The sequence below is a fragment of the Asparagus officinalis genome, chromosome 4 (assembly GCF_001876935.1).
Source record: "Asparagus officinalis chromosome 4, Aspof.V1, whole genome shotgun sequence".
Lineage (NCBI taxonomy): Eukaryota > Viridiplantae > Streptophyta > Magnoliopsida > Asparagales > Asparagaceae > Asparagus > Asparagus officinalis.
The window spans coordinates 83,846,423-83,857,665 of record NC_033797.1 but is presented as its reverse complement, the minus strand read 5'-3'; the positions used below and the strand labels follow the sequence as shown (position 1 = coordinate 83,857,665).

General features: G+C 37.2%; 1 long non-coding RNA gene across 1 annotated transcript; it reads left to right on the top strand.

Annotated features, from left to right (window-relative positions):
- On the top strand, positions 10,583–10,928 carry LOC109837804. Its single transcript, XR_002246454.1, has 3 exons — positions 10,583–10,623; positions 10,701–10,788; positions 10,865–10,928. It is a non-coding gene; the product is annotated as an uncharacterized LOC109837804 (long non-coding RNA).

Genomic DNA, 11,243 nt, shown 5'->3' with positions numbered 1-11,243 from the left:
TTAGATTAGCATAAGACCCTAATCACCCTCCCTCTAGGGTCTAACACCTACCACCAGCACACCTCCCTCAGTCCAGCCAACCGCCCTCTCCGACCTCCTCTCTCCTCTGCCGTTCTCAGCCAGTCTCCTTTCCAACCCCATGACATCGCCCGCTGCTAGCCTCCACGAGCTCCACCAGTCACCTCCCCTCCAACCGACCTCCTTAACACCGCCCTCGCTGAGCTCAACTCCCCCGCTCCCCCTCCACCACCTCGCAGATCCCTCGCTCGCAGCGCCGCCACTCACCCCCAGCTCCGCCTGTCCGCCCCTGCCTCCACCTCGCCCAGCAAACGCGCCAACCGCGACTCCAGCCCAAGGCCCACACCCGCCACATCACCGGCTCCCTGTCACCGTCCCGCTGCTCCGACCAACACGCAGCCACCGTCGCAGTTTCTCTGAGTCAGCTCAGCTGACAGCCGCCCCGAACTTCTCGCCTGAGCGCTACCTCAACCCCCAGCCGACCGGCATCCTGTCACAGCGTCGTCCAGGCCAGCCCTCGACCCAAGCTCCTCTCCCTTGCTCCTCCACCTCACTGCGCCGCTGCTCCAAGGCCCGGAGCACCGCCGCGAAGCTCCGCCTCCACCCTGTCCTTCCCCGTCGAGCTCCCCCATCTAGAGCCACCGCACAGGCCCACCCCTTTCGTCACGACGAACCCCGACCAAGCCCCCAGCTGATCTCACCGCCCGCAGTCCCCTTCTCTGTCTTACTTCGCCGCCTTGAGCCTGACAGCACCACCGCCAGCCCGCTGCCCCTCGCCGTGCGACCACGTTAAACATCCTTCCCCTCCATGCCTCAGATCTATTAATCGTCTTGAACTAGCTGAACAGCTGCCCTCACTTCAGATCCGTCGACGCTCCAGATCCGCTCCTTCAGATCTGCTCCAGCCGACGTTTGCCGAGAAACCGTCGTCATCAGACCCCACGGTCTCGTAGGCAAGATCCCACTTGCTCATAACTGAATTTTTATATTTATTATGATTTATCTATAATTTTAGATCTGTTAATATTTATCTGCGTGGGATTGTTGATGAATAATATTAAATATATAATAGTGATATGATAAGTAGCATTTTCAGAATAATTATGATAAATTAAAAGAATTTATTTCGACAGTGGAATTATTTTTGGATAATTATATTAATTAAAAAGAATTTATTTAAGAATAAAATTATTTTGGGAAAATTAGAATAATTAAAAAGAATTTATTTGAGAAAAAGAATCATTTTAGAATAATTATAATAATTTTTAGAAATTATCTTGTGGAAGAAATTATTTTAGGATGATAAATATTGTAAAAAGAAATTATTTTAGAAAATAGACTATTTTGAATTAATGAGAATTTATCTTATAAAAAGATTATTTTTGAATTTTTGAATTTATTCTTTTAAAAGATTATTTTTGAATTATTATAATAAGAAAAAAAAACTTATTTTGGAAAAAGGGTTTATTTTGAAATTAAATTAAAAGAATTTAATTTGTAAAAGGAAATATTTTGAAGTAAATAAATTTATTAATTTAAATGATTATTTTTGAATGTGTGATTCTCATTTTAATTATGTGATATGTCATGATATCGTTGCGCATGAATGGTTGTACTTATTGTTGCTATTGTATTTGAGAACCCCTAGTAGTTCATGACTTAGTGACCTCGTGCGTCATGAATAGACTTAGTGACATATGTGAGTGTGTTGACTGAGTTTAGGTGGTGAACCCGAGTTAATAGAGATTTATTATTATTGATTTAGACAAACAAGAAGAGTTTGGATGGGGAAGTCCATGTTCATATGATCGGATAAGGCTGTTGATGTATCTTCCAGGCCTCCCCATGATCCAGTGTAGCTTGGGGTTGGTTTGTTTGGTCAAAGTGGAGCCGGTGAGCAACTTTGGTCCGTGAGCTTGATATTCACCTGATTCTTGCTTGAGTTCGAACAAGGCCAGAATTGGATTGCGTGTAGCCCTCTGACCGATCCAGTGTAGCGGAGTATTGGGTGCATGTAGAGGATTTGTGAACAGCCAGTTATCTGATGACAGGAGTGTTGACTCTGTGTGAGATGTGGCCCGGTGACCTGTTATAGAATGACTAGTTACATGACCTTGTTTCTTGGCTAAGTATGAATTCGTGTGAGATGTAGGCTAGTTGTGTTTCTTTCATACATAGATCGGGGTTAATATTTAATTATTTACAATTTGAGACATATGGTATATACATGAGGGTTTCCTTGTTTGGATTATTTCGCTCGACGTACTACGTCTCGAGTTGTAGATTTTTAAGTATTACTTCCATCTAGTTGTATGATCTTGTGACTTGGATGATTAGACTGATCGCTAGCTGCATAACCTCATTACCTGATCGATTTTGGATGTTTTATGTTATCATAATTTAGTAGTGTTTTCATGTTGATTTATGGATTTTAGTTGTACGTTCTTTTGTTATTTCTGTTATCGTATCTTTTTTCGCATTGGATTTCCGTTCGTTCTATTTTCCTTGTGGGGTCGGGTCTTGCCGTGCGCCATGCACCTGACGTACACCTGTTTTCTCTGGTGTACGTCAGACTTAGAGGAAGAACAGGTCCAGCTGGGAGATCGTCAGGAGCCAGAGGATTCTCAGCATGAGTGCATTGCAGGCGTAGCAGAAGAAGAAGCCGAAGCTTAGTCATTCCTTTCAGTTTGTTTTGTAACACCTTCATTTCCTTTTGATCAGTGTATTTTTATATTTTCCAGTATTTCATTCAGATAGTTTTTGTATAAGGGCATGTTTGACCCGAATATTATGTCTTGGATGATATTCATTTGTGATATGTATTATTTTATTCTGAGTTTATCTATTATATTCTTACTGATTGTGATCGGGGACCTGTGACTTCGCATTGTATTTGTTTGACGCTTAGCGTATTAGATTGAGCAGAAGGGGTCTAGTACTTATTTCTCCTCAGTCTAATACGTCGCGGGCTTGTTCACATTCCGATTCCCTAGTATTTTGGGAAGCGGGGCGTGACAATATCAAAATCCCGTGCACAAGCAAAGATCCCGCACAAGCAGAAGACCTATAAACAATCTCCCTGCGTTTGTTTGATAGAGTTGTAATTTTTATTTCTTTCATTGTGTAAAGAGTCTTTTAAAAAGACCAATCTTTTGATCTTATTGTAGCGACCAAAGTTGTAATGAGTAATACAATAAAGAAAGCAACTTTTGACGCGAACACACACACACACACACACACACATACACACACACACACACACACATATATATATATAATATATATACATTTGATTCATTTATTTTTTATCTTATCTAGTGAATAAGTTATAATTATACTTGATCAGCTGACATTTGACACTTATATTACCCATATTTCCTCACTTAGACCTTACGTCTAACCCTTTTATAGACCCTCTTTTTTAAATAACAAAGTGAGTTCAACTGTAATGGACTAGACTTACTTGAATAACCAGGTTATCAGGAACTAGTCGCAGCCATGCAGTGACTAATATAAACAACATTAGATAAATTGCTTATTTTATTTTAGTAGGTATTTCTTGATGATTCTTAAGATATATTATCTAGATATGATGGCCGTTTTTGAGCCAATACTTGTATTCCTTTTATTATTATTGAAGTTATCTATCTAGTGGGCATGATACTTAGACATTTAGTTTATGTCTCTAGATTTGTTTCCGCTTGTTATTTGTGTTTCATTGGCTAATATAAACAACATTAGATTAATTGTTTATTTTATTTTAATAGGTACTTCTTGATGATTCTTTAGATATCTTATCTAGATTTGATGGTCATATTTGAGTCAATACATATATTTGTTTTTTAATATTGAAGTTATCTATATGGTGGACGTGATGCTTGGACAATTTGTTATATCTCTAGTTTTGATTTCCCTTATTATTTCTTTAATGATGATGTTATTATTATGATGAGACGCATACTTTTCATGTATATTTGTATTGTGCACACCATTCATTAACTTTGAGATCTTCTTGTTTGGTAGATATACTATTGGCCAAGTACCATCGTGCTATCTTTCACCATTAAATCTTTTATATGTTGAAGTTCTTCGTATTAAATGTATTTCATGTTAATATATATTTTTTTCTTTTTTGATATATGATCTTGTTCATATCAATATTTTGATGTTTAGAACGTGCACGTATGATATTTGGCCTTAGAACTCTAGATATCTTTGGAAATTATGAATCATATTTTATTTGTTAATTCATGATGGCGGTATGTTTCATATTTCATTTGTCATGAAAATAGTGAGTTTTTATGACGTTTCAAGAAATTATTTTAAAACCCTACTTCGAAAACATATCTTGTTTTCGCAAAATCATAATTGATTATCATTTTTTTTGCACTTTCATACTCTTATTTTAAATAAGTTTTATGCCAATAAATGAGTAATATTATATTTTTATCTTGTTTTATAGGAGAATAAATAAAAGCTTAAATAACAATATCTTAAGCCTAATTATAGCTCAATGAAACCGAAGAAAGGCCCAAGAAAAACCAGCATAAAATAACCATGATAGTTCATTATTGGAGGTATTATAACATGTTTCAAGTGAAAGTACACATGATAATTTTATTTAATATAGTTGAGAATCATGCAAGAGTGTCCAACTTTTAATTTTAAATCCAATGAATCAAGTATGAGTCAAATCGAAGTTGTAAAAACTAAGATATAACCCTTTTAGTGAACTAGTGGCAGAATCGTAAATGTCCTCAAATTGGTGCAGAATTTTCTAATTTACATCCTATGGCCAAAAATTATTTCTTGGGGGCCAACTTTGATCCAAGGGCTTATATTGGTTTATGTAGTCTATAAATAGGGGTAGAGAGTGATAATGAGAGATGTATAAAATTTTGTAAATCTTTTTTTAGAGGATAGAAGGGTTACTCTTTGAGAAGGCCTTCAAAATATTGTAAAACATTAGTTTTGCAGTAAAAATAAAAATTATTTTTCCACTTCAAGTTTTTTCTTCTCTTGTGTTAATGAAGATTTGAAAATTTTTCTTCTTCTTCTATTGTATTGATTGCAAGAGGCCAAGTCTTTACAATGTGGGTTTCTTTTAAATTTTAAATTTTTCTTGTTAAATTACAATTGCGTGTTTAGGAATTAGTTTAAATTTATTTTAATTCATGATTTCTTTTAATTGTTTAATCTCCATGCTTAGTTATATTTTCTTGTTTACTTTAGGAGTAGTTTTATTTTTAATGCTTAGATAGTTAGTTTGTTTACTTGCTTTTTATTTATTTTTTAGTTTTGATTCTTGCCTTATTATTCATGTTTTCTTTACTTGCTCATAATTTAAGATTTAATAAAACATGTGGCTACTTTTCTTAGGATAATTAGGATAAGAAGAAACTACAACTTGTTTATTAGAATTATAATTGCTCTCTTTTATGCATTAATTATTTATGTAGAGATTAATCAATCAAAATAATAGTTGAGAATATTCTAAATTGATATGTTATACTTCCTTAAGTGGTTTAATAATCTATACTTATTAGTATTCTAGGATTTTTATTTTCAATTGATTACCTATGCATAAATTTTAATTTCATTTTTGAGAATCTATCTTGATAATCTATGCTTTGTTTAATTAGAGTAATATGTTATGATTTTTAATTCTAAAAATAAATAAAAAATAATTTCTAGATCTAATAAATAATTATCTTGTAGAATCTATCCTAATTTTCTAGTTTAAATCTCTTTCTCTCTCTCTTTTATTCCCTAGTTTTGTTAGATGTCATCTTTCTTCCATTTTCTATTTCTTTTGATTTTTACATGTTTTCTAGTTATTTTATCTCTCTATTTTCCTTCCCCTTTTCTCTTATTTTTTTATTACTTTTATTTTATTTTTTTTCATTTGCACTTTTCTTGTTTGCATTTCTATTCTGTCCTCTCTCCCTCTTTTTATTTCTTTATTAAAAAAATCCAAAACCCCTTTTCAATATCCTTTAATAAAAAACCTCTTTTCAATCTGCTTTTAAAAAGAAAAATTTTAATTTAAAATTTCAAAATCCCCCTCCGCATGGTTTGATATTTTTAAGGGAAAATTTGCAAATAGACCGTTTTTATAAAGTAATTAGCAAAATAGACCGTTTTTTGAAGTAATTAGCAAAATAGACCGTTTTTTGGCAAAAGAGGTCGATTTTGAAAAAGGGTTCAGAAAACATACGGGACTACTAGTCCTGTATGTTTAAAGATAACTAATCTAACGTTAAGTGCACTCAGAAAATATACGGGATTACTAGTCCCGTATATTTTGTGTGCACAAATCAAAACTTACGGGACTAGTAGTCCCGTACGATTTTCAGAGGCAGCTAAGCCTATGCCCAGCAAATCCACGAGACTACTAGTCCCGTGGATTTTTCAGAGGCAGCTAAGCCTCTGCCCAGCAAATCCACGGGACTACTAGTCCCGTGGATTTGGCGAGCACTAAAGCTGGTCTGCAATTTGTACGGGACTACTAGTCCCGTATAATTATAGACTATATATATACCCAAACTAGGGCACATTTTCCCCCTTCGTTTTTTTCTCTCGCCATCTCCCTCTCTCTCTCCCGAGCACCCCCCCCTCTCTCTCTCTCTCTCACTCTCTCCTGAGCTCTAACTCTAGATCTCCCCCTCTCTCTTTCCCGAGCTCTCATTCTCTCCCAAGCCGATCAAAGCTCTCATTCTCTCCCAAACCCAACAATCCCTATCTCTCTCCCCCAAACCCAACTCACCTCTTCCTCCCTCAAATCTGACGCCGACGTCGTTGATTCTCTGCGAGGCCGAGGAGATCTGAGATTTAATCAAGGTACAAATTTTAATTTTTCCATAAATTTATATGTATTGTTTAGTTAATGTTGTATATCTAGAAGAAATATATGATTATGGTCTAGAAAAATCTCTGGAAAAAAATATAATTATTATATGATGAATTTTAATGCTTCAGTTAAAATGGCGAACGGAGTACCGATTATTTGCTTATTCAATGGAAAACTGAGCGTTGGAATGAATAATATGCCTATATACGATGGAGGCTCTAAGAAAATGTTCATGTTGTCCAGAAATTACAACTTTGATAGATTGGTGGCACAAATATACATAGTTACTGGAATTAATCACGTCGAAAATTCCATTAAGATCTTCTGTAATTTTCCAATAAATGATCAAAGAACAATTGCTGTAGAGATCACCAATGATGAAGAATTGAATAACATGATACAGCTTGCGGAAAAACAAGTATCAATCGAGTTGTTTATTGAAAATATTCCAGTGTATTCGGTCGCTGAAGTTTCATATGCTCGTGGAGAGTTCTCCCGCATGCTTGATAATCAAATCTCGTTATCTCAAAGTGCCATGCGCTTTAAAAATGAGTCGGGTGCAATGTCAAATGACGTGTTCCACAACTCGCCGGGTCATGTTTCAGTTGATTTACCGGGGGGTTCTATAATAGTAGAGGATAATGATGAGGATGTAGATGCCGATGATGATACTGAAGATGCTGAAGAGGATGAACGTCTTGATAGTATGCAGTATGCAATTGGAGAGACCAATGATGACGTAAGTTGGATGGATGAATATTGCGTAAATAACGACTACGTAGAGTCTGAAGAGCCGTTGCCAGAAGAGTTTCAAAATGATGAGTGGATAAATGCCTCACAAGCTGAGTTCGTCGATCCTGGCCCTAATTTCGATCCATCCGAGGACTTTACTTTCAAGAAAGGAGATCTTTTCGAGAACAAGGAAACATTAATTTTCGCTATACGTGAATGGACAATAAAAAACCGGGTCAAATTCAAGACGGTGAAAAGCAACACAACTAGCTATCATGTAAAGTGTTACTTTAATGAGAGAGGTCAAGAAGAGAATACAAGTGCTGCAGATGATAGAAATTCAAAGTGTCCATGGAAGCTTAATGCAGCTATTAGGAAAAAATCACTTGGCCAATTTATAATCTCTAGTTATTGCGGAGTCCATACATGTTCTAATTCGACTGCAACTTATGATCATAAGACTTTGACTTCCTCTTATATCACAAAGCTAATTATACCCGAAGTTAGGCGGGAACTTGATATTACTCCAGGACAGATAATTACAAGGGTATATGACATGAAAAGAATAACAATATCCAAGTTTAAAGCATATGATGCACGGAGGAAGGCATTGACTAAAATCTTTGGAGATTGGGAGGAATCTTACCAAATACTTCCGCATTACCTTTCAGCAATTATGCGGAAAAATCCGGGTACCGAATATGACATAGTGTCTAAGGAGGTCGCACCAGAAATGGAGAGGTTCATACGTGTTTTTTGGGCATTTGGGCCCGCTATCAGAGGGTTCTCTTTTTGTCGTCCGCTCTTAAGTATCAATGGAACACATTTATATGGCAAGTACAAAGGAGTGCTCTTGGTTGCGACTGGTGTAGATGCAAATGGTGGGCTATTTCCTATAGCTTTTGCAGTTATGGAGGTGGAGGATACATCGAGTTGGAAGTGGTTTTTTCAATGTATTTACAAATATATTCCGACTGTTCAAAGTCCACGAGTTATTACCTTTATTTCTGACCGGATGAAAGGAATTCCACGAGCCTTGCACGAGGGGTGGAGTGCACCACATCATCACCGATATTGCTTGCGGCATATAAGAGCTAATTTTAAGAAAAAACATGGAGAGGTCAATTTACAAAATCTATTATGGCAAGCTGGTTGTGCAACTGACTCACTGGTATATGAGCATTGTAGAGAGAAAATTAAATCCATATCACTTGAAGCCCACGATTGGATTGAACAAAACTTGAAGCCGCAATACGAAGATCGATGGCATTATGTAAAGATGGTGGAGTACGATATTGTATGATGACAACTAATTGTTCCGAAAGTTTCAACGGCGTACTTAAGGGTGCCCGTGCTATGCCAATTCAAGCCTTAGTTGCAAGGACGTTTTATAGATTGAACGCATATTTTAATAAGAGGCGCATTGATAGTGCAAATTGGACGAGTAAGTACACTCCAAAAAATGAGATTATTTTGCAGAAAAGGATTGTGGCTGTGAGAACATGTAGAATTGAACAATTCAACAACAATGAGTGGGAGGTTAAAGATTGTGATGGTACATACACCGTTCATCTCGACGATCAGGAGTGCAGTTGTACTTGTAGTATACCACAATTATAGAAAATCCCATGTCAACACGTTTTAACAGCTAGTTCCAATCAAGATGGTGGTGCTAGATTGCCTTATGACCGGTATTGCTCAGCTTGGTATTCAATAAATCATTATCGGCGGGCTTATAAGGAGAGTTTTCATCCTCCCGATGATACTCGCTATTGGCCGGAATTATATATACCGTACTTATTACCACCTAAGCACAAAAGACAAGCTGGACGACCAAAATCCGTACGCATTAGATCTACCATGGATCAAGGTCGTGAAGGAGTAGCGTCAGGAATCCGATGTGGACAATGTAATCAATTAGGACATAATAGGTCTTGTTGTCCATCAAGAGCAAGTAGATAGCAATTAATTTGTAAGTAAAATATTTTCTAATGATATGTCATCATTATATGTTATTGATTTAGCAAGTAGATACATTGTTCATATGTATTTGATTTGGCAGAAACTCATAAGTTACCGTTATATGTGCAGGTATATACACGATGCTTCCCGGACCGGATAATGATGAAGTCCTTTATGATCAGTCACGCCACCGTTCGGAGAGCATATCATTTACATCGGTAATGATAACATATTTACAGTCACATATTACTTATTCATTTTTATAATCTTTGTATTCATTTATGTGCAGAGAGGACAAGAGCTGGTTATGATTAATTATAGCCTTGGACATACGCGCTGGCCACCCAAGCCGGTTTTCTTACTTGCTCAAAATTGAAATGGATGAAGCTCGATTGGGCACTGCTTAACGTGTTGATGGATAGATGGAGGCCGGAGACTAATACTTTCCATCTACGTGTCGGCGAGACAACTATTACTCTCCAGGATGTAGCAGTGATCCTAGGTCTCCGCATTGATAGCCCTTGTATCACGGGGACTGATAGGCATGTTTGGAGGGACACATGTAATAATTTATTAGGAATATCTCCGGAGTCCTTGCCTGAAGGGTATATTAGATTGAAGTGGCTTAAGGAGAGTTTTGGAAACCCGTTGCCACAAGATGCACCTGAAGTGATGATCCAAAAGCATGCGAGAGCATATATTATGCACATGATCAGGACACTTCTTTTTCCTGATTCAAGTAAACATAAAGTCCATTTGAGGTAAGTAAACATTAAGTATTGATTTTTGCTCACTATTCTTAGTATACATGACTAACGTATTTGAACTCGCGCTAGGTGGTTACCACTTATCGAAGACTTCGACATGTGCGGGACATTATCCTGGGGTAGTGCTGTTTTAGCATACCTATATCGAGAAATGTCAAAGGTTGCTTTAATGCAGAATAAGGAGCTCAAGGGTTGTTTAACATTGCTACAAGTTTGGGCATGGGAAAGATTGGTTTTGAAACCACGATTATGCGAGATTCGAGAGTTAGATGGACATATTCCACTAGGCTGCAGGTAAAAAGCATCAAATTGAATCTCATTTGTATTTAATTTTAAATTTAACATTTTGAACAAGGAAACATTTCTTGCAGATGGAATGTCACAAAAGCTTATGATGAGACCCCGGCTAGGCAATTAGACTTTTACAGAGGGGAGCTCGACCGGATGAAAATTTTTCAGGTATCGAATTTGAATTGAAGTACTCTATGATATCAATATATTTCAAAGAGATATTAACATTTGGATTTTTTTGCAGTTCGAGTGGCAGCCATACACCCCTCACCTACCTCGTCTACCGCTGATTTGTATGGAGGGCCACGACATATGGAGGGCCAGAGTTCCTCTCGTTTGTTTCGAGATTGTGGAGATGCACGTACCCGATCACGTGTTTAGACAGTTTGGACTCACGCAACATGCTCCACAATATGTCGAAAAAATAGAGAGAAAGGCGACTAAAGGTGGACATCAGATTGACTGGCAGCGCACGCATCAATCATACATAGCTCGGTGGAATGATCGGCATCAACTTATTGTCGATCCGCTTTATCCTCCGATGGAAGAAGTTGATTACATTAAATGGTATTGGGGGATTACCAGACGTTGGATAATCACTCAAACTACGCCTCCAGTCGACG